The sequence below is a fragment of the Hylobates moloch genome, unplaced genomic scaffold, assembly GCF_009828535.3.
Source record: "Hylobates moloch isolate HMO894 unplaced genomic scaffold, HMol_V3 SCAFFOLD_1, whole genome shotgun sequence".
NCBI classification, from domain to species: Eukaryota; Metazoa; Chordata; class Mammalia; order Primates; family Hylobatidae; genus Hylobates; species Hylobates moloch.
The window spans coordinates 211,823,977-211,846,575 of NW_026652276.1; the positions used below are offsets into that span (position 1 = coordinate 211,823,977).

At 39.3% G+C, this 22,599-nt stretch overlaps 1 long non-coding RNA gene across 1 annotated transcript; it reads right to left on the reverse strand.

The window, feature by feature from the left end:
- Positions 1-5,078: 5,078 nt before the first annotated feature.
- LOC116814368 (uncharacterized) lies at positions 5,079-22,599 on the reverse strand. Its single transcript, XR_004371235.2, has 2 exons — positions 21,940-22,599; positions 5,079-6,753 (listed from the first exon to the last, which is right to left on the reverse strand). It is a non-coding gene; the product is annotated as an uncharacterized LOC116814368 (long non-coding RNA).

Sequence of the window (22,599 nt, forward strand, 5' to 3'; positions counted from 1 at the left end):
TCTGCAGAAGACTGTTAACACCCTGCTTAAGTATATAAAAATTGAAAATAAACATAACTGAAGATTTGAGAATTTTTCAGTTATAATACAGTTCTTATGAAAGATGGAAAATACTTCATTTTCTCTTATGTATTTATAAAAGCAGCAGATATTTCTATTTACAGAGGTGGAAACTGAGGCAAGAAAATGCAGTCATTTTGTTGGAGGACCATTCTACATTTCCAAAGCAATTAAGACATGACCCCAAACTAACTAAATTCTCCTGCAACGTATTCTTACAAGAAAAAGGCTAAAAGCCTTATTGCTTAACAAAAGCTAAACAATGTGAATTATTTCAATAACTGGTCCAAAAAGCTGCAGCAGGCCACTGAGTAACTTGGACATCTGTTGCCATGCTTGTTCATGGTTTCCCCTGAGATGACATATATGTATCATCATTAACAGGTGTCCTTGATTTTGATAAGAATAATATTCCTGTACATCCCCACATCTCCTGTACATAGCCATGTGCTGCCATCTTCTGATTATGCCCAGTGGAGTGTAAACATTTTTTCATGAAAAAGCAAAATCAATAAAAGTAAAACTCCCCACTTTTCCTGCCAGTAGTGCCCTTGGTAACAAACAGGGCAGAGACACCAACACAGAGATTACAATACTCTCAGACATAATTCAAGCAGAACTTTAAATGGATCAGTGCATGTTATAAACTTTCTTTTTTTTTGCAAGTGCCAAGCGTGCTTATGCTACTATTCATTCTGAGATAGACAGATCATCAATGACCTTCTGGGTCACTGACTAGGGAGAAAGCTGACTATAAAAAAGAGTGGGAGAAAAATAAAGGGGGGGTTGCTTCCTTCCACCCTAGACCCCCTACTGCCTTGAATGAAAGAAGACAGATGGCAGCCACCTTTCCCTTTAATTAGGAGGGGCAGCTTAGAAGGGACAGTCCTGCTCACTTGGCACTATCTTTAACAAGACTGTTTTGATGGCAATACTCTGCTCATTCGCCCTTCTTTCAAACTGTTCTTAATTTTTCATTTACAAACTGAATTTCCATAAATTTAATGGTGAAACAATTACAGCTCTGACCACGCTATACATAAAGGAGACACTTAAAGATGTTTGCTGAATTAAAAATTCACAGATATTCCTATAAAGAGGCTGGAATGTTTCAAATGAAATGCAGCTACCTCCAGTCCTATCAGCACCACTTTGAGATAAAATAGGAATTCCCAGGACACAGAAGCTCTAACTTAAATTCACAACATTCCATACTAGACATAGAAGTAACACCCCTGGTTTCTGCTTTCCAGTTCCACACTCCAGACGTGCTCCCACCTTTTACCTTCAAGGTATTGCTGTTCAAGTTGACAAAAAAAAAAAAAAAAAATCTACAGTAAAAATCAGTCCTAAATGTAGAAGGGAAGATCATTTAATAACAAATCACAAACCACTCTTCATCTCTATTTGCTCTGCATTTTCAGAAACCATAGAACTTTGTATTACAAGTTAATCAATCCACATCACATCTCTGGAGAGAGGATCAGCATAAAAAAAACAAACAAAATGGAAAACAGGAGCCACGTGTCAGAATTAGGCTAGTGTCAGAGGATCTTCTATGGAGGTGACGAAGCCTCTTCATTATTTTCTAGAGGCAATTGAGCACATTTTCCATAAATCTACATGGCACAAGACTTTCTAACATGAAAGAAAAGTTTAGTTGCTGTTGACGGGGTTAGGTCTCTATACATTGTATCTCATTTTTATATTAAATTTGTTTTTATCAACATCATTAAATAATTGATATTCTCGCAGCTCTTTTCCATTTCCTGATGCGTTTTTAAATTGCAGCCTCTTGTCTGTGACACCTTCCCACCTAGTTTCTGCACAATTCCTGCACAAGGACCCTCTGCCTTAACACCGGTCCTGGGGAAACCCATTCTGCCTGCTTCCAAATGGAAATCAGGGCGAGGAACTGGGACTGTTTTGCTAGAGGTACTCCTGGTCACACCATGCAAAACGCCTTGTCTGTGTCGTAGTCATTTACCTAATGGCAAAGTTCTTGGACCATTTAGAAACAAAACAAAACAAAACACTTTTTGTTTTCTCCTTGATAATAAATTTCAATCTCTTCCTATCTCTAAACAGCAAGCCGGCACACTAGATATGGGAAGAGGGAAAAGATAAAAGAAGCAATCAGCTATTGAATAAACTATATCCTACTTCTCAATGAAGGGGAAAAAACTTGGCATTTGCCGGATATTGAGTGTCTAATAACATTAGCAAGAAAAAACACGCAGGAGAGACTGACTAACAAAGAAACAAACAGAACTTACTTTGTTTCCCAGCACAGTAAGCAGGTCGGCAATGAGATGACGGCAATTCCTTCCTCAAGGTCCCTGCTTTCACTTTAAAAGCTGTGTGAGTGCTTACATCCAGGTTTGCCGTGGAGCTCCAAATGTCTGCGCTTCTAAAGATGCCCCAAGTTCCCAGTTCATCTCAGACACTGAAGACACACTTGTGAGGATCGGGAAGCCCCGCGGTAGCCCCAGTTGACCTCTGGGTGCCACGTGGCACCTCCACTGTTGTGACTACACACACAAGCTCGGGACACCCACTTGTTAGCTCAGGAACCAGGCGGCCAGCAGATATCTGCTCAGATGAACGTCCAGAGACTCAATCCTCTGGCATTCTCAGGTTCAAGGTTGGAAAATGCATTAAGACGAGAGCCACACAGTCAGCAGAAATCTGCGCCATTAGCTTTCTTATACTTAAACGTCTGTCTAAATAAGAGTCAAAGGCACAAAATGAGAAGGAATATCTTACTAGGGATTGTGACTTGCACTTGCCATATTTTGAAAGTACTGGGTCCTATCTTGCTCTCTCAAACTGCATTTAAGAATCCCTACATCAGAAGTTATTTTTATTTCTTCTGTGAAAAACAGAAAATCAATAAAAGACTGGAAAAACATATGAAATATAATTCTGCTTAAAAACATAACTATTATTTAATCTCAACGGGCCAATTTATTTTAATCCGAAGAAGAAGAAAAAAAAAACCACATGTATAAATTTAAAGTTTGTTTTGAAAAATTACTTCATCCATGTACTGTCCAGCTCATAAAAACAAACCACCTTCCAGCGAAACGGGACACTTTGACCTTGTTTACTGCAGTGTTTTGAAACCGCTGTCTCATAACTCCTGACATCACCGGTGGTGCATTAGCACCTGGACTGCTGTTGGCTGCACACGCTGATACCCCAACTCTCTTGAATCACCCGTGGCTGAACAAATACTCACAGAACAGTAAGGATAGTGGCATTAGCATTAAACCCACAAAAGTCACGAGACCTTTTAGAAGTGTCACATCTCTCTGTTCACTTATACAAGAAAACAAAAGCATTGTATATCTGATACTTTTTAAGTCCCAGCATCCAGACCTAGTACAGACAATTCTTTCTTCTGACCCCCTCCCTGCCCACGAAACGGGATTCCTTTCTCACCAACTGCCATATTGGCAAGAATTTCTGCCACAGAGTTTTACTATTAATACTAGAAGTTCCAACCTACTTTCCACCAATAAAAAGTTCCCACAAATCTTCCTAGGGGAGAATTTATTTAAGTATATTTTAGAGTTTCAAAGAGCACTGCATTCTTAAGTTTCACAAAATCAAATTTATTTGTTTTCTTTTATGGAACATGCTTTTGGTGGTGTGCCTGCCTGTTGCATTTTTAAAGAAACAATTTTCTCCTATAAGCCTGACACATTTCCCTTTCTGCATTCCCCAGTTCTTTTTCTAAATACACCAAAATCAAAGCAACGGATAGTTGCAACCACTGGAAGCAAGCCACAATTCAACTTGTGCAAATATCTCCCCAGATTCACTTCTTAAATAAAACTAAATCCTGGTCCTACAATGATAGTGCAATTTTACAGAGAAATTAAAAACCCAAGTTCAATGTGTCTGAAATCAATTGATAACCTTTACTGAAACCACTTAAAAACATCACGTCCTTAAACTATAGTCACCAAAAAATATAGAACACAAAATATATATTTGAGCAATTATAGCCCTTGTTTGTCAAAGAGGAGTAAAAAGAAAAACATCCAGAGTTAATACAATTAACTCTAGCTAAAGAACTACTAAAAAGACCCTCTAAATGCCATGCTGTTACTATGACAACTTCAAAATTGCCTTGAGAAAATGTGCTGGATTGTCAGATTCGTGATAAAACAAGTGTCATCCTGCCTGCTAGGAATTACTTTCATTTATATCAGGCAGCAGAAAGGCTAAATGGCCACTTGCAATTCTGAAATATTAGATTGTTACCTTTTGATAGATGCTGTACTCTTCAATCAGATCATGAGAAGAGTTAAAAAATAAATGAATCTCTCTCAATCATCGGAACCCTTTTGGTTTCATTCCTGCAACAATACCACTCCCACCGTCTATCTAGTTGGTACATTATTCTGTATAAGGAAAGCAGCAAAGTCTGATTCAATCTGAAAGGGAAGGGGCAAGAAAAACCCCTAACAGTATCTCGTTTCCAAATACAAATAAGTGAGCAGACACTCACTCTGATATTTAAGGGTTAATAATGACACAGAAAAAGAAAACGGCATTTTCTCCCTTAAAATTCCTGTTCCTAGGTATTCAGGCTGATTTACATTTTACGTAATCTGATGGCTCAATCAGGAAGTGAGAATTTTAAGTGCGTGAGTTATGGACGGGAGGAATCATGTGACCCATAGCAAAGAAAATTATGCAGCAGATGAACACGCTAAGAAAAATAAACTAAGCAGTTTAAAAATAGTGTTTTGGGGATATATCGACCCATGAATATACTATGGCTTTTGAGAACTAATAATTCATTTGGACGCCTTAAAAATAAATCCCCAGGACTGTTTTAAAAAAATATTACGAGATCCAAGGAATGGACGGTGAGAAATTAAAGTTTAATTATCCAAGAAACTGTTTCCCTGAAGTTCATATCCATTCATGGTTTATGTTAAAGGCTATTTTTCATCATTATTTAAAGATCAGGCAATACGTAATATAATCAAACAAAACACAGATTGCAGTGATGTTTACTTAAGCTTTATTTACATATATAGTGCGTGGGTTCCTGGAGCACAAAGAAGAAAGTTGCTCAGATTTATCCAGACCTCACATAAGTTTATAGATTTCAAGTAGCCACTGTATTTTATTACAGCAAATACATTCTTCAAGAGAAAAATGTTAAGGCCATAGAAACTTTCACCTTAGCTATCTAAGCTTGTACTAGGTCATCATTAAATAGTATCTGTATCATTTCTTATGTGTTCCGTAAGTTATGCCACAAATACAAGACCAAGTACATTCAGTCTAGAAACAAAAACGTGGGAGATAAAGGTTAAAACATTCTAATAGGTGTAATGGGCTGATAGATGACTTTATATTACAAAGCTACTTAAGACAATTCTACTTTTCTAGAATACAACGTATTAATATAAACATTTGAAATTCAAAAGATTTGGCCTGTGGATGCTTTCTCAATGCAATTCTTGTTAATATGTTAATAAGTAATAATTTATTAATACCAATAAAAAAATTAACATGGTTGAGAGCAGGTATATCTCATAGCCTTTACTTTTATCAATTTAATGCTTAATACCAAAATACTACTCATATTTTTATTTCAGCCTATTAAAAAAATTTATACCACAGCTCTGGGCAAGTGGTAGGGTGGCGCCAGTGACAGGAATCAGTTCTGCATATTTCTTGATTCCTAGCTCATCTTCCTTTAATTCTTAAACACAAGAGGTAGCTGGCGGAAAGAAGAGACTGTTAAGAAAGACAGAAACCTTTCAGAAGGGAAGCTTAAGGTAGATTGTAAAGTTAGGGAAGCTGAGAAGCACACAATCTTCCAGATGGAGTATTACATGACATCTGTCATCATCTTAGTAAACCTGATATTATATTTGTTGACTGAATTAAGGAAAGATGAACTAGTTACCAAGAAATATACTCAGCAGATTGATTCATGGCAAACCTAGCTCAGCCACTTGCCTAGACTTTAGTTTATTTAGGATAAACCTCAGAGTATGTACTTCTCAACTCCTTCATTTTATAAATGAATCTTGGGTCCGGGCTCAGCTGTCAGTCAACTATCTGTATAATAAATACAGCAAAGTCTCTTAACTTCTCTAATTTCCTGAAACATCAAATTGTTACCTTTTGAGAGATGTTATACTCTTTATTCAGATCACAAAAAGAGTAATCAGTAAATGAATCTCTGAGTAATCAGGACCATTTTTATTTCATTCCTGAAACTATACTACTAATCAGAAAATTAGAGAAGTTAAGAGACTTTGCTATGTCACAGAGATAGGTGAGTGAACTGAAACCAGACCCAAGATTTTGGACTTTCCCAGGCTAGGACTCTTTTTCACTATGTGCTGCCTTACAACTGTCACCCGAGGTTCAAGTAACTCTCCAACTAGCCAGGCCTTGGCTACTTATCCTAGTCATGGAAAAGTCAGACAGTCAGGATCCAGAGATCCTCGCTCTGTGCCACCTTATTCTTAACTCACAGGCCCACTGACCCTCACTGCTGCTGTGGGCTGCTCCTACCAACCCGTGCTGAGCCTCCTACCTCATCTGCGAGGAGACAGGGCAAGTTCCAGGCTGAGGGGCATGGCTTCTGAGATGGTTCCAGTCCTTCTTCCTGGCTCGTTCCTTCCACTGGTACTCACAGCTTCCTCATTTTTCCTAATGGGAAAATCAAGGCACTAAAATAAGAAAAATCACTTGTTTTGGTTCATGTCACAGCTATACTGGGATTCTGAATAAACACAAGAACCAGATAATATTCTAGAAAAAGTAAAATTAACTCCTACTTCATAAGATTCACCAGAATTAATTCTGTAGAGATTAAAGAATTAAATATAAAAGGAAAAAAAAGGAAGAAAACTAAATTAGTAGAAAATTATTTCTGAATTCGGAATGGGAAAAGAAGATTTAGCTTTATAGAAGCAATGAAAAAAGTAACAAAACGCAAGGTAATCCAACTGCGACAAAATGTAAAACCCCTGTATGTCAAAAAACAGCAAGCAGAATTGAAAGGTAAGCAAAAAAAGGCCAGGTGTGTTGGCTCACACCTGTAATCCCACCACTCTGGGAGGCTGAGGCAGGAGGATTGCTCAAGTCTTGGGGACCAGCCTGGGCAACATAGTGAGATCCTGTTCCTACAGAAAAATTTAAAAACTAGCAAAGCATGGTGGCACATATGTGTGGTCCTCGCAAAGGTTAGGGTTAGAGGATCACTTGAGCCCAGGAGTTCCAGGCTGCAGTGAGCTATGGTTGCATCACTGCATTCCAGCCCGGGTGACAGACGGAGGCCTTGTCTCTAAATAAATAAAAAGGTAAGCAAAAAATAAAATAACTGTAACAGGATAATATTCTTTATAGTATTTGAATGTAAAAGGTAAAATGTAATTAACAGATAATTCACACAAAAATATAAAAGTCCAATTAATATGAAAAAAATGCTCGATTTCATAAGGAAACACCGAAATTCATTTCACCAATCACAAACATGGACGACAAAAAAGGGAAAGCTCATGAAGTGAGATGAGACAACCATTTGAGGAAATCAGCAATACATGTATTTTTTCAGCCTTAAAACTGTTTTGACTTCTAAGATGTTTATAAATATCTCCTAAGGAAATAGTCATAGATACATAGGAAGATAACTATACAAGGACATACTTAGCAAAAGCATAAAATCGGGAACAACCTAAACATCCAAAGATGGAATGGAGCATGTGACTAAACAGATCACAGTAAAAATTCATACGCTTAAATCATGATTTTTGGAGAATGCTTCATGATACTGGAAATGACAAAATATAATGTTGGGTGCAAATGCTGAATATAAAATCATATGTAAACATGATACTAATGTTGCCAGGTAACAAAGAAAGTGAAGAAGAAGGGAGGGACAAGCTGGTCTAGAGACCGGATTAGGATACATTTAAAAAGCTTAAAAAGGGCAGACAGAGACATTAGATTTTTTATTACTTCTTTATAATCTGGAGATGGTTGGCATTTTCTGTAATATATTGTTTTTATAATTGGAAAAATTCTATTTATGCTAATTACCACCCTCTAAATATTTCTCAGCTTTATAAAATCATGAAAGTATTTGCAAATACTTTTTAACAGGAAATTTTTTTTTTTTTGAGATGGGGTCTTCAGGGGGAGTGCAATGGTACAATCGTAGTTCACTGTAACCTCGAACTCCTGGGCTCAAACTATCCTCCCATCTCAATCTCCCAGCTACTCAGGTATGAACTACCACACCCAGCCAGAAATTCTTATATTTATTATTAAATGCAAAGAAGAAGGTGCAAAACAATGTGATCTTTACTATGTAGAAATTTACATGAAAGAGACTGGAAGCCTATGCATCAGAATGTTAATAGTTGTTGCTTTTAGGTAGTGCCATTGTGTGTAATACTTTTCTACACCTTACAAATTTTCTACGATTGTTATATATTGTTTTCATAATAAGAAACAGATAACAGTATCACAATTAGAGGACTAATACATCAAGAAGCTGCTATTATCAACAGTTAAATTTCAAAATACAGAGTATCAATAGCTACAAAAATTTGCCCTGTGACCAAGAGATTTATTTTTTTTAATTTAGGAACCACTGGTATACCTTCAGAAAACAGTAGGAATTGGTGTGTGTGTAGGAGGTGGTAATGAATCATATTTTTTTTTAGCTGTCAAACTGTTTTCTCCAGGCAGCAGTTCTGTGACGGTCCAACTGAAGTATGAGAACCTTGATAGTAGGGACATTACCAGAAAAATGGCCCAAAGGTCGATGGGGGGAGGAACAGTAAATGATCAAAAGAGTAAGGCAAGAGTCCATGAAAACAGAAGCGTCAATAGAGAAGGATCAATAACTTATTTGATCCAAAGGAACTGAAAGCAGGAACTAAAACAGGTATTTGTAACACCCACGTCCCTAACAGCATTATTCACAACAGCCAAAACGTGAGAGCAACCTGTGTCCATCAACCCGTGTCCATCACATGAATACATAAAATGTGGCATATCTACACGGCGGAATATTATTCGGCCTTAAAAAGCAAAGAAATCAGGTCAATGCTACAATGTTGTTGTAATCCTACAACATTAGATGAACCTTGAGGACACTGTGCTAAGTGAAATAAGCCAGTCACAAAAGGACAAATGCTGTAGGGTTTCACTTATTTGAGGTACATAGAATAGTCAAATTCAAAGAAACAGAAAGTACGATGGTGGTTGCAGGGGAGCTGGGGGGAGGAGGGAATGGGGAGTTGTTGTTTAATGAGGACAGAGTTTCTGTTTTGCAAAATGAAAAGATTCCAGAGATGGATGATGGTGATGGGTGCACAACAACGTGAAAGTATTTAATGCCAATGAGCTGTGTACTTAAACATGGTTAAGATGGTAATTTTTCTGTTATATATTTTACCACAATTAAAATATACACGTATATATTTTAAGTATCTGTATTTACATATAGATATAGTCTTATCTGTGTATATGTGTGTGTATATATATATTTCCTCTATAAATATATGAAAGAAAGAAAGAAACCATCAGAATTAGAAGTCCTGAATAAGTTTCCGATTTGGCATGCAAGAAAGGTTTAAGGAGTGTCAATGATGCAAGCATCAAATGACCTTATTTCTGAGACTAAATTCTTTAAATATAAATTATAGAAGTCAGCTCAGAAGTGAAAATCCAGATCAAAAGTGAAAATAAGAAGGGATACTGTGTGTAATTTGAACATAATATACCAAACTTCTTTGTGGTTTTTTTTGAGACCCTCTCATAATAGCCAGCTTGGAAAAATTCCCCACAACTAGGAAAGAACCTACAAATCCAAGCAACAATGATGACATTTTCTCATCAACTAACAGGAAAAAACATAAGCATAAGGGAAACTCTGAGTGTCCTTAAAATGTACTCGATACCCATTTCACGCTATTACCACAGATTTAAAGAATTCTAGAGCTGGACAGAGGCTCTCAGATAGAACTGTTCCAGGACTCAGATGTCTAGAAAGGCTTCCCCAAGGTCACTGAGAATGCCAGATTTAAAGACAAGCCCCTGGAGAAGAGTTCTATTTTGTTTGTGTTTTATTTAATTTAATGTATTTATTTATTTTGAGATGGAGTTTCGCTCTTATTGAACAGGCTGGAATGCAATGGTGCAATCTCGGCTCACTGCAACCTCTGCCTCCTTGGTTCAAGCAATTCTCCTGCCTCAGCCTCCTGAGTAGCTGGGATTACAGGCACGTGCCACCATGCCCAGCTAATTTTTGTATTTTTAGGAGAGACAGGATTTCACCATGTTAGCCAGGCTGGTCTCGAACTCCTGACTTCAGGTGATCCGCCTACCTTGGCCTTCCAAAGTGCTGGGATTACAGGCATGAGCCACCACGCTTGGCCGTGTTTTATTTTTTTAAAGAGGTGGCTATTTAAAGGTAAGAAAGCAAGCGTAATTGGAATGCTCTTTCCACAAGTCATTTTATTCATTAATTTTGTTCAAAAAATACTTGAGTACATCTTGTATAACTCTGCCAGGCACTGGGCTAGGTGCTAGATGATGAACAATATTTCATCATCCTTCCTGTAGCAAACTGGCAATTACAATGTAAAGGAGGCATACAATGCTATTAGTACACATAAGAGGGGGCGCTAATCTGGTCTAGCTAGATTGGCTGAGGATGGCAACCCGGAGGTAGTGATATTTTTAATAATAATAGTAATCACTGTTATCATAGCAAACTTTATTGACCACCATTATCGGTCAGATAAGGCTTTAAAACTTTCTATGCATGAATTAATTTAATCTTCCCTACAATCCTATAAAGTAGAATCTTACTGATGAGGAAATTGAGGCACAGAGAGGTCTCACAGCTCTTAAGTAGTGAAGTCAGACCAGATTGCATGCTTTTTCAAAATCTGCTTCTAGGGAAACCCAAACAAAGACAAGACAGGAATGAAACTTAAGGATCAGAACATTCAGGAAAGAACTGAGATGCTCTGAATAAGTAAAGAGGGAGAAATAGGGTAGGGTTACTACAGATGGGAGAGACTGAGGAAGGATGGAAGGGATACAAAGCCCATGACCAAAAGCTCTGGGCAGGAGTGGTTGATTTACATAAAGTTCTGTGGAGTGGGAAACAATTCTCTTCTCCAACTCCCCATGAACTTGTTAGTGCTGTGATGACCTGGTTATGCACAAGCTGGAACACATGCTCTGCAGAGGCCCCCATCAATCTGGGTACAGGACATTTAACAAACGGGTAAGAATTAAAGCAGGGAAGGAGAAAGATGAGGATGCTTTTAGATGCATCGCCCTGAAGGCAGTCAGAGAATGGATTAGGGAAAATTTAGCAGGGAGAGAGTTGCTAATCCATTAACACAGATAAAAGGTCATGGTGACCAAGAAGAAGGACATGACAGATAAAGTAGATGGGTTTGAAAATTGTTGATAGGTAGAATTTTGACCAGATTTGCCTTCTTACTGGATTCTGAAGGTAGGAGAAAGGATCAGTAAGTCACAGGTTTCAAGCTTGGGTATTTGGATCAATTTGGAACCTCTTGGATATGAGGTGCCAACAAGATATCCAAGTGCAGATACCTAGTGGGCACTGGAATATTAGTAAGGAGCTTAGAGACTGATAGAAAGAACCTGAAAAGGGCAATGAGAAGGAAAAGCAAGAAGGGTAGGGTGAGTCTTCAAAGGCCAGGGAGGAGAACGAGTCAAACCCTGCTCACCACTGAGAGGCTGGGGAAGACAAGAATCCAAATGCATCTGACGAACGTGGCCCACGGGAAAGAGAGGAGGGCGACTATTGGCTTTGGCTAGAGCGGAATCCGCTTGGTCACCGGTGCAAAAGCCAGACTGGAGCAGCCTGAGGGGTGGGCAGGAGTGAGGACAGGGAGGGAATAAGTAGAGACAATTCTTCCAAAAGCCTGGCCCTGGCAGGAGAAGTGAATGGAGAGGTAGCGAAAGGCAGGGTGATACTAAAGGCCTGTGTTGTTTAAAATGGGAAAGACTTAAGTAGGTTTCAGTGCTCGCAGGACAAAGTCAGTGGGGAATAAAAAGTACACGGTCAGAGAGAGAAAGTCTTTGAGAAGGTGAGAGGGAAGGGCATGGGGTTCAGGGCCTTGGACACGAGGAAGGACTCCCCTTCCACTGAAACAGGAGGCAAGGAAAGCCAGGCAGGTGCAGATGAGGAGTGCTGATTCACAGCGAGAACCTAAGTGAGTCCACCTTCTGGCCTCTCTTCCCTCTGTGACACCAGAGGGATGGCCAATTACTGAGAGTAAGTAGTGAGACGCAGGAGGTGGAGAGTGGGCAGTGTGTGCAGAACTGCTGGGAGATGCAGGGGCACTGGGATGGCATGGCAGCCGCTGGAGAGTGGAAAACTGCCTCCTCAAGTGTGTTTCTCCTGCCTGCCAAGTCATGGGCGCCACATCCCAGTCCTCTATGCGTGTGTGGCATCTATCACACAACACTAAGAACATAAACAAAACTGTGACTACGCTGAGCAGGGCCTTGTGAGAAGTTGCATCTTCCACACAGTGAGATCCGGGAAGTCAGCTGTAGTAAGTGACATCAATTTTCTGTAGGCCTTCACCGCATATGTACAACAAAGACAATGGTCTACACAGAACATGATGGCCCCCCTATGACAACATGCAGCACAATCCCTCTTCATTCTACGGTCAAACCCAGTCTGTCTGTGCAACCCAAATGAGGGATTTTGACGGAAATTACATCATTAGTAACAGATCTTCATGTTTGGTCTGAACCAGATTCTGTTTCTGGTGCTGTCAACCCTACTAAATGTGGGCAGGTGATCACAGTCCAGGCTCTTCCTGGTTGCCCGGGTGGTGGTGGGAAGCTGAGTGGGGAGAGGCCTGTCCTGGCCACTTCTCCCAGGCTCGGCTCTCATTCCCGCTTTTGCCAGGAAACTGCTAGAGAAAGCAGAAACAGGGGCCAGGAGCTGAGCACAAAGATACAAGTCCAAACACAGGCTTGGGAAGGTGGTATTTCAAATGAGTGGAGAGGACGACGTAAACTTGAAATGCGTCTTTCCTTGCAAAGTCCTTTTGCAGATAGGGACAAATAATTCTGGTAATGAATATGAAGCATCCCTGGGTATTTTCAGAGCACGCATCTCCCAAGGAGCTCAAAAGAAAACACTTTAATTCTGTGTCCTTTTGAGAGAATGGGAATTAATAACAAAACGTGACTGATTCTGCCAACTGGGGAGTCTATTATGAAGAGTGAGACAGCTGAATCACAGGAGAGTGGAATGCACTTTTGCTTTATATGTTTTTCCTTTACTAATTCCTTTTTTGGTGTTCGTTTATTATAAAGTTAATATATTATTACCAGCCAGCAGTTACATAGTGCACACTGTGAACCAGGCACAGCTCTAAACCTTTTGCATACTTTAACCCAAACCATGAGGCAGGTACTCTTATTCTCCCCATTTAGGGAGGGACACAAGCCTGTGTTCAGTAGCAGAGCTGGTATTCCAATCCAGGCAGCCCAGCCTCAGAGTCCTGCACTAATCACTTCCCTACACCACCACACCATGAAAGCACCAAATTCAAAGTCCTAAAATGTAGGGTGTCAAAAGAGAGCATCACCATTTATTCTACCGTTCTAACAGAATCATTTGGGTGCCTTTACTACTCTATTCAGCCTTTGGTTTCCAAATCAAGGAGTCTTTTAAAAGAAATAAAGTTCTATATTCAAATAAATATGCTCCACCAAACCGTTTACAAAACCTTTCCAAGCAGAGATTCGACTCATAGACAAGGCTTGCTTAAAATCAGATCTACTTTTGCATACAATATACTTGTTATTAAAACAATTTTTTCCTTTACAAGCATCTTTACATTATGAAAAACGTCTTTCTTAAGAGTATTTATTTTTTGTCTGGCCCACATTTCATTATAATGAGTTCCAAATCACTCATTTTTGAATCCACACATATCCAACTTTTCAGATAAGAAAAGTGAAGTTAATTTTGTTCTTCTTGAAGTCGCCTGCAGGCTCAGGCTAGATCTCACTTTTTATGGTCTATTTCTGTGCAGATAAGAACATCACATTTAACATGGGAATGTTGGAACTTCTGGAGGCTTCAGCAGGGTTAGCTTCATAAAACAAGCTAAAAATGCCTCCCACCACATACAGCTTCCATCAGTGATCGTTGACATAAATGTTTCATGATATAGAAGTTAGAGTATGCCAGTCACTTGAGGGTTGACCAATGTGAACTGTTATTTCCTAGACTTGAGTACATGCCGCATGTGGTCTATACAAACATTCTTTAAGTTCCTTTGAAATAGACCCACACATATATGGAAAACTGATTCTCAAGAAAGGCACCAAAGCAATTCAATGGAAAAAGGAAAGTCTCTCTAACAATCCATGTTAGAACAACTGGGAAAAGGTATGCAAAAATATGAACCTTGACTTCTACTTAACCCCATATACAAAAATCAACTGGAGATAGATCATAAACTAAAGCATAAAAGCTAAAGCTATAAGTCTTCTAACAGAAAGCACAGAGAAATATCTGTACAATCCTGGGGAAGCAAAGATTACTCAGGAAACAAAAAATATAGATAATATAGAAACTTTTTTTTTAATTTTTAAAAATATATTTTTTTTTTGTAGAGAGTTGAGGTCTTGCTGTGTTACCCAGGCTGCTCTCAAACTCCTGGGCTCAAGCGATCCTCCCCTGCCTTGGCCTCACAAAGGAAAAACATTTTTGATCAATGAAATTATTTCAAAATTAAAACCTTTTGCTCATCAAAACACACTTTTAAAAAACAGCAGGTAGACCACAGACTGGCAGAATATTTGCATTATAAACTTCTGACAAGAATATTTTATTCAGAATATGTGTAACATTCCTACCAACCAAAATAATAAGAAAGACAACCCAATTTTAAAACAGGCAAAAGAAAAAAGACGCAAAATACTTGAACAGACACTTCAAAAGAGAATATACACAAATGGCCAATAAGTATATGTGATTCATCAAGAAAATGCAGATTGAAAACCACAATGAGATACTACTTCATATCCAAGAGAACGGCTATAAGTAGAAAAACCAGCAATATACAATGTTAAGATACTGGGTCACCTGGAACTTTCATAAATTGCTTGTTGGAGTGTAAAATGGTACAATTACTTTGGGAAATGACTTGGCAGTTTCTTACAGAGGTAAACATACACCTACTGTATGGTGTAGCAATTAAACCTAAAAAAGAGTGAGAGTGGGCCAGGTGTGGTGGCTCACGCCTGTAATCCCAGCACTTTGAGAGGCCGAGGCTGGTGGATCATTTGAGGTCAGGAGTTTGAGACTAGCCTGGCCAACATGGTGAAACCCCATCTCTACTAAAATTTTAAAAATTAGCCAGGTGTGGTGGTGCGTGTCTGTAAGTCCCAGCTACTGAGAAGGCTGAGGCAGGAGAATCACTTAAGCCTGGGAAGCGGAGGTTGCAGTGAGCTGAGATTGCCCCACTGCAGCTCAGCCTGGGTGACACAGTGGGACTGTCTCAAAATAAAAAATAAAAAAAGAAAGAAAAGAAAAAAGAGTGAGAGTCAGAGAAAACTCATTCACAGCAGCTTAATATTTATAATAGCCAAAAATGGGGAAAAAATCAAAATGTCGGTCAACAAGAGAACACAGTTTAAAGTTGGGTCTATTCATACAATGGAATACTACCCAGCAATAAAGGAAGAATGACAGCTATATAAAATTGTTGGGTAAAAAAAAAGCCAGACGCAGAAGAGTGTATACTGCATGATTCCATTTAGAGGAAGCTCAAGAACAAGACTGCAATGATAGAAAGCAGAAAGTTTTTGCCAGTGAGGATGGGGAATGACTGAATGGGGCAAGAGGAAACCTGGTGACGGAAACGTTCTCTCTCTTAACTGGGGTCTGGGAACAGGAGCACACCGAATGTCTGTGCATTTCAATGCATGTAAATTTTACATCAATTAAAATGGAGAGATGGTAGGATTTCATTAATTGTTTTGACATCCCCATGTCCTCCTGAAGAATGCGATTTGATTTGCACACTTAGATCCCATCAAATGGTGCCTGTATCTGGATTACTTCAGTTCACAACTAGCCATGGCTGTATCTTCTCTGGGGGACCATCCATACAAGGTATTTCCTCCAGGGGAAAAGAAAGAATTTGCTGGTTCTCCTCTCATTCAACAGTAATAGCCAACCAATAGGCCAGGTCCCAGAACGAGTGTGGGAGTGTTCTACATTCTTGCAGTCACAGAGTGTCTTTTTTAGGCCCACCATTTTTCAGCAGACATCTGACAATCCGCACTCAGAAACATTCTTCATCTCTAGGAAGTTATGCGAAATAGGTGGGAGAAACAAGGTTTGGAAAGGGGGTGTTTGGCATAGGCTGATAGATGTTCTGGTCAATATCAGAAATAAAATCCCAAGTGTGTTCTGCTTGCCTGGGAGCTCACACCCTCAGAGCTAAGTACATTTCACTACTCTCCATCTCTGCTTCCAAGGGCATGGCCTCACAGGACCTGCCCTTTGATCTAGAACTGTACAGGAGGCCCTAAGCTGGTAAACAACTTACAGGGGTACAGAGGTCAGATAGGAGAAGGCCCTTATGACCTTTACTATCTTCAATTGTCTCTAAGCAGCTACATTAAAAATAGCTAACATCCATCAGTATTACTTTGCAAATTTTAGAGGTAGATTTTAGCCTCCTAGTATTGTGCTAGAAACGAGGCTGGGCCTGAGAAGAACCTAAAGCCTCCATCATGTTGCAGTAATTGGCCCTAACTGTAGAACACCTCTGGGAAAGATCTCCAGGGATTTTTCACAAAGAAGCTGCTTCCTAAGTAAAATGAGGGAAGTGTGAGATGGAAACATCAATTCAGGCTTTCTTCTGACACAAACAGATACCACTTGTGTCACAAAAGTTAAAGAACTAATTAGTCAACATCTTACTTTTCCCATCTTCACAGTGTCTGCTGACACTTTCAGGACTGACCTGACGAACATGACAAAGGGATAATTAATAAGGGTTTGGAGCTTTTTTCCACAAAGGAGATGGGAAAGGAGAATGTGAATTGCTTCTTATAAGAAAAAGAGGAGGGAGTATGAGGGTCTATAGCCCAAGAAATAAATGGTACAGAAGGGAAGAATAGGAAATTCTCTCAGAAGCTCTTATGCTAAAGGGCAGGGAAGAAATCAAGCAAGCATATCCACATTTAATTTGTATTAAGATCAGGAACAAGTACCACTACTTAAAGATTTTTTTAAATGACTAAGTTGGATGTTTTACAAGATGCAACGTTCTTCTAGCAACAAAGCTAAAAGATCCTCTTATGGGGCTCTATGATTAATGGCTATGTCTTTACTGGCTGGAAGCGTATCTTTGTATAATAATGTCAGCCCACTGTTTCCTCCCAACCCAGTAATTGTAAGAGTTCGTTTTCCCAAACCCCAGTACCCACTGCAGTCATCGTGCTCCATCTAATCTTTTCCCTGGCTAAATGCCGGGCTAAAGGTATTTCCGATTTACTTGTTCAGATATACTTCTGACAAATCAACAAATGAAAGTACTTCTCCTTTCATGATGGCGGTCAGGGCGCCTGGAAGACCCCACTACAGTTATAAAAGGGGTATGTACACCAACAACAACAACAACAACAAGTTTCAGGGGCCTGAGAGATTTCACCAAATGTCAGGAAGCCAGAAGGATGTGGGGAGAGCACCAAGCGATGAAGCTGAGCAGAGGCAGCTTACAGCCCAGAGAGTTCTGAGCAGGTACTGCCAAGGCAGTGAATAGTTGATTTTATTCAGTTGGACCCCAAAGAGGCTCCAGACTCAGAAAAAGTAAGAACTGTATGTGACAGAAGTGACAAGAAAGGTAGAAGAGTAATTGAAAAGTCTGGAAATCAACAATTATTCTTTTCATGACTACTTCCTGTCTTTGTAAGAAAAAACCTTATAGCTTCCCCACTTCAGAGCAAAAGTAAGAAAAGGGAGATAATTCTCTAAAAAAAATTAAACAAACATCTGGTGAGGACTAAATAGCTAGTGTGGTTAAGAGAACCCCATAGTCAAGCCCTCCTCATTCTGACATCTAGCAGTTCGCCAGCAAGAGGGCTCAGGATGGCTCTGTGTACCCAGGCTGAAGCCTGCTAGAGGCAGATGCTGTCATGCAGAACTTCTAGGCAGCTGTAATGCCACTTCATTTTTAAAAAGAATAGACAATCAAAAATAAAGATATTTTAAAAGTCTGCAACATGAAAGAGAAAAACCAAGATAAACAACAAAAAAGAAACAGAATATTTAAGAAAAAGAAGATTTTTTTTCTAAAAAAACTAAAAAAAAACCCAATTTATTAGTATTCCGGGAAATATTTGAGAATCACATCAACATAAAAACAACAACAAAAAAAAAACAAGAACTACAAGAAAAAGCTCTATGAAATTAAAAATGCAAGCCTCAAATAACAATAGGGAACACTATGTGTGCACATGCTTGAGTAACTTAACCTCACACTTGTATTTCTTTTTTCCTTTTTTTTCTTTTTTTTTTTCTGAGACACGGTCTCATTCTGTCACCCAGGCTGGAGTGCAGTAGCGTGATCTCAGCTCACTGCAACCTCCGCCTCCCAGGTTCAAGCAATTTTCCTTTCTCAGTCTCCCAAGTAGCTAGGATTACAGGTGTGCACCATCACATGCAGCTAATTTTTGTATTTTTAGTAGGAATGGGTTTTTGCCATGTTGGCCAGGCTGGTCTCAAACTCCTGACCTCAAGTGCTCCACCCACCTCAGACTCCCAAAGTGTTGGGATTACAGGCGTGAGCCACCGCACCCAGCCTTTGTATTTCTGATTTAATCTACCATATAGACAATACCTTACCTAGAATGTATTATATTTTACAGTACTGTCAACAGTTTGTAATGGCATATGTGTACTATGTTCATGACAAAGGGACAGTGCCACCATGTCCACTGTTCAAGAAAACCTGAGTCTGTTTTTAACTCCTCTGCAAGTTTACAGAAGTTTACTTCTCTCAATACCTGCTCATCTTTTCTATAGAAGGGGAGTAATCAAAAGTCATAGTTTTTTTTGTTTTCGTTTTGTTTTTTTGAGACAGAGTCTCACTCTGTCACCCAGGCTGGAGTGCAGTGGTGCAATCTCAGCTCACTGAAACCTGTGTCTCCCAGGTTCATGCAATTCTCCTGCCTCAGCCTCCCAAGTAGCTGGGATTACAGGAGTGTGCCATCACACGCGGCTAATTTTTATATTTTTAGTAGAGACAAGGTTTTACTATGTTGGCCAGGCTGGTCTTGAACTCCTGACTTCAAGTGATCCGCCCACCATGGCCTCCCAAAATGCTGGGATTACAGGCGTGAGCCACTGTGCCTGGCCATGTTCTTTTTTTGTTTGTTTTGGTTTTTTTTTTGAGACAGAGTCTTGTTCTGTCACCCAGGCTGTAGTGCAATGGCACAATTTCAGCTCACTACAACTTCCACCTCCCGGGTTCAAGTGATTCTCCTGCCTCAGCCTCCCGAGTAGCTGGGATTACAGGCACCTGCCACCATGCCCAGCTAATTTTTGTATTTTTAGTAGAAACGGGGTTTCACCATGTTGGCCAGGCTGGTCTTGAACTCCTGACCTCAGTGATCCACCTGCCTCAGCCTCCCAAAGTTCTGGGATTACAGGCATGAGCCACTGCACCTGGCCCGGTCATGTTTTTAGAGTGACATATGAAGACTCCTAGAAAATATGAATACAGAAGAACTAGCTTAATATGAAGATTTCGAAATACTAGTACAAATTAATAAGGTACGCGTGAAATCTTCCCTGGGGAGCTTCATGAAGAAGGTAAGCATCCCTCCTATCTGGGTAATTTGCATACCCTCCTTCCTTAAACGTTGAGGCAGGGATTGGCTCATTGGTTCAAAACCCTACCCATTAGTCTCACAGCCCTCTTTATATGACAAAAAAATTCTGTCATGTCCCATTTACTACTCTAAAATCAAATTGTTGATAATATTAACTACTGTACATGCAGCTTTAAAACATGAATATCCTAAATGTAACATAAAAGATAATCTAAAAGAAGCAATTTATAATAAAAAAATACTTCACATTTCATTATATAAATAATTTTCAGGTGCAATTAACTATGTAATCAAATAGATGCTTGTAACTTACTTATAAAGAACAAGCTTGTATTTAAGAGAAGTCAGATTAGAAGCTTTCCATACTAAAAGTGCAGGAAAATGAAAGTAGTAGTATAGGTGGACCAGAGAATGAAAATGAATCTATTCTGTGTATATTAAAAGTATGCAAAAATTATTTTGCATTTTTATGAAAAAAGAGTTAAGTCTAGGTTCAGAAAAGTATAAACTGATCTTTCCCTATATGAATGTCCAACAGGACAACTGAAAGTCATGTGTACTATAGGGCAATTTTTTATATCTTTTCTACTGCAGGACATTAAGGTCTCTGGCTCTCACTCATGAAATATCCTTCATTAGGCTGGGCGAGGTGGCTCATGCCTGTAATCCCAGCACTTTGGGAGGCCGAGGCCGGTGGATCATCTGAGGTCAGGAGTTTGAGACCAGCCTGGCCAACATGGGGAGGCCCCGTCTCTACCAAAAATACCAAAACTATCTGGGCGTGGTGGTATAGGCCTGTAATCCCAGCTACTCGCGAGGCTGCAGCAGGAGAATTGCTTGAACCCAGGATGCGGAGGTTGCAGTGAGCCGAGATCACGCAAAGGTGAGACTCCATCTCAAAAAAAAAAAAAAAAAAAAGAAAAAGAAAAATCCTTCATTGTACCACCAGAACACTCTCATAAATTCCCTCTAATCCTGATGGACAAATCAGCAACACAGGAAGCACAGTAACTTAATATAAAAAAAGACTATGAAGAAATTAATTTAGTTTAGGCTTATGCCATTAACTATAGCCATATTCAACATAATTTCCTCTTTTTGAGTTCAGGATGATTGGTTACTCCATATAGAACATGGAGTGGAAAGCTGTATCTTTGTGACTTTTATTTAGATAGCACAAAATGAGCCTGATTTTTAAAATGTGAACATTCAAACCTGGCTAACTAATGATAAAAAAGGGAGTTTTTCATAGAACTCTACAACTCTCATTTCCTCAAAACAAGAATTAATGCATTCTTTCACATGCGGTCATTACAGGAAGGGGGGGTAGCCATTTACTGTAAATGCCTTTCTGATGCAATTCTACCACCTCTTTCAAAGACAGAATTCATCCAAGAAGCCTTAGTCACTTCTTCAAGAAAAATGCCACTGCACTGAATGTACACAGACTAAACCACATGCCTAAGGAAACAAGATGAGCTGATTCCACCATTAGAACACAGATCGGGAGAAAAGTGGCAGAGAGAGAGAGCTCATAGCTTGTCAGAGCAGATCAAGTAGTATGTCTGAAAATCCCCCCTTTAATGTAACAGTCATTGTTTCATAAATCAAATGCAAACGTAGATTTCCCCTCTGCCTAACTTTTAAAGTATACTTCCTAAAAATATAAGACCCCACTTCTAAGCCAGTAGCAACTGTGGTGATTTAATTTTTAAAGTTTCATGCACGGAAAGAAAAATGGAATCTTTTAAAATTTGAAAATGAAACTATGTTTTGAAGAGGGTAGATTTCACATGAAAAGGGTAAGACAGTGGATAATACAATAAAGCAGTTTGGATGGAAAAACTTCAGATAAATAGTTCTGAACTCTTCTCAAAGAGAGGATCAATTTTTCTAAAACCTCAAAACCACCCAATGGGAAAAAAAGGAATAATTTCTCCAGTTTATCCTTACCTGGATGAGCATGAATTCTTCTAACAGCCAGATGCACACACTTGTTTTTATGGAGGAGTTACTGCTGAGCCAAAGCCCAGGAGTCACTCAAGACTCGAGGCTGCGTGCTGCTGGAGCCCGAAATCCCCTTGATGAATGAAACTGCACATCGTAATATACACATTCAGAGCGGGCTATTGGCTAAATGAAGGCAATGCGTGTGGAAGTCTGATTTGCCACCTTCAGGGCAGGCGTCTTATATCCTAATTCAGAAAGATGACAGGCTTTTTTTTTTACTCCCTAGACAGTCAAAACTAGAAAGGGTTCGTTTTTCTGTAGCATTCTCCCCAACCCTACGGAAACCACAGAGAGAACAAACCACAGTGAGACTTGACTCCTTAACTAGGCAATGCCAATGAGAAAAGAATTATGTTGACACTGGCAATTTACAAATAAGTCTCACACCACTGCCAAAGCTTGTTCATGTTACATGACTGCCTGAGAGTCATACATAGGTGTGGGGATGGTGTGGCTCATTTTTTAAGCCAAGAATTCTAAGCCATAATTTTGGGGCTCCCTGAGGGTAGCAAACTTTACCAAGGAGTGGTAAAAACTCTTAAAAATATATTAATCTTTATGCTATACTAGTGATCAACCAAAACTTAAAAACTAAGAATTACC